Source organism: Galeopterus variegatus, unplaced genomic scaffold (genome assembly GCF_000696425.1).
Source record: "Galeopterus variegatus unplaced genomic scaffold, G_variegatus-3.0.2 Scaffold14, whole genome shotgun sequence".
In the NCBI taxonomy this organism is placed as follows: Eukaryota; Metazoa; Chordata; class Mammalia; order Dermoptera; family Cynocephalidae; genus Galeopterus; species Galeopterus variegatus.
In genome coordinates this window covers 1,252,495-1,254,741 of record NW_007726125.1, presented here as the reverse complement: position 1 = coordinate 1,254,741, position 2,247 = coordinate 1,252,495, and positions in this window count along the sequence as shown.

Here is a 2,247-nt window from a genome sequence, read left to right as displayed (position 1 = left end):
CAAATAAGAGTTAAGGATGTTCACTTTTAAGAGCTATTTAACTTTGGGTAATTACTTAATACCTCTGACCCATATTTCCTTATCTGTAAAATGAGGATAATCCTGTACCTTCTTCATGGGGTTGGTTGAGAATCAATGAGATGAAACACAAAAAAAGTCTTTGTGCAGTACCTGGTACACTATATCTTCTCCATAAATGTCAGTGATAACAATGATAATGATGATAATTTTACCTTGAAGGAGCTTGTAATTTATTTACTTTTTATTATTATTATTTTTCTTTCCTTTTTGTCTTTTTTCATGACCGGCAACGGATCGCAACCCTCAGTGTCGCGCCTGTACCGGACCGGGACCGGCAACGGGATCGCAACCCTCGGTGCTGCGCCCGCACCTCACTCAGCCAGTGAGCGGCCGGTCTGTATGTGGGATCCGAACCCTTGGCGGGAGCGCCGCCGCACTCCCAAGTGGTGCACTGTAGCATTGCGCCACCGGGCTGGCCCAGGAGCTTGTAATTTAATGGAGAGACTTTAAGTGTTATCTAAGAAAAGAAAAATGGGAAAATATTTTTGAAACAGGGAAACAGCGGTTTATTTATTTATTTATTTATTTATTTATTTATTTATTGTCCTTTTTGAGACCGGCCGCACCGTACTCAGCCAGTGAGCACTGTGAGCGCACCGACCATCCCTATATAGGATCCGAACCCACGGCGGGAGCGCTGCTGCACTCCCAGTGCCACACTCTCCTGAGTGCGTCATGGGCTCAGCCCTATTTATTTATTTTTAAAAAGATGACCAGTAAGGGGATCTTAACCCTTGACTTGGTATTGTCAGCACCACGCTCTCCAAGTGTGCTAACTGACCATCCCTATATAGGGATCCAAACCCTTGGCCTTGTTATCAGCACCGCACTCTCCCAAGTGAGCCACATGCTGGCCCTGGAAACAGCAGTTTAAAATTAAAGGGCTGAGGTACAGTTGGGAGACTGAGAGGTAAGAACTTGGACTTTGTCCTCTAAGACAATAATTCTCAAAATGTGAGCCAAAGATCACATCAGTCTTACTTGGGGTGTTTGCTCAAAATGTGGACTTAGTGGCCCCATTTCCAACCAACATGGTCATTCACACAGCAGAATACTATACATCAGAGAAAATGAACAAACTACAGATATATGCATCAACACAGATAAGCTTTGAACACTCAATATTGAGTGCAAAGAGCAAGAGACAGAAAAATACATTTAGTAAGGGTCAGAATATAATAAAGGGGAAAACAGGCAAAATTAAACAATATATTTATTTATTTATTGGTGGCTGGCTGGTGCAGGGATCTGAACTCTTGACCTTGGTGTTATAACACTACACTCTAACCAACTGAGCTAACTGGCCAGCCCAACAATATATTTCTTAATCAATAAGGACGCAGACACAAACTGTAATGAAAATCAAAGGATTATGCTAGAACTACCACATGATCCAGCATTCCCACTTCTGGGTATATACCCAAAGGAATGAAAATCATCATGTCAAAGGGATACCTGCACTCTCGTGTTCATTACAGCTCTATTTTCAATAGCCAAGATATGAAACCAACCTAAATGTCCATCAACGGACAACCAGATGAGGAAAATGTGGTATATATGCACAATGGACTAGTACTCAGCCTTTAAAAAGAATGAAATTCTGCCATTTGCAGCAACATGGATGAGCTTAGAGAAAATTATGTTAAGTGAAATAAGCCAGGCACAGAAAGAGAAATACAACATGTCCTCACTCATAAGTGGGAAGGAAGGAAGGAAGGAAGAAAGGAAGGGAGGGAGGGAGGGACGGAGGGAGGGAGGGAGGAAGGAAGAAAGAAAGAAAAAGACCACAATAAAATGTTGAAATTTCAGGAGAGAACAGATCTATAGTTACTAGAGGTGAGAAAGGGGGAGGGGGAGGAGGGTTAGGTAGTAATTGGGTAAGGGACACAAAGAATAATTATGATTTGTAATGATGAATCTGCTAATAATATTGATTGGATCATCAGATACTGTACACAAATACTGATGAACTCTGTATCCCATAAATACATATAATTATGTATGTTTCAATTCTAAAAATAAATTTAAAAAAAAGAAAAAAAAGAAAGGAAATCAAAGGATTTATCAATACAAACCTCAGGACAGTGGTCAATTGGAATCAGGGAGAAGCATGCTAAGTTTCTATTTTTTTTTTTTTTTTTTTTTTTTTTTTTTTTTTTTTTTTTT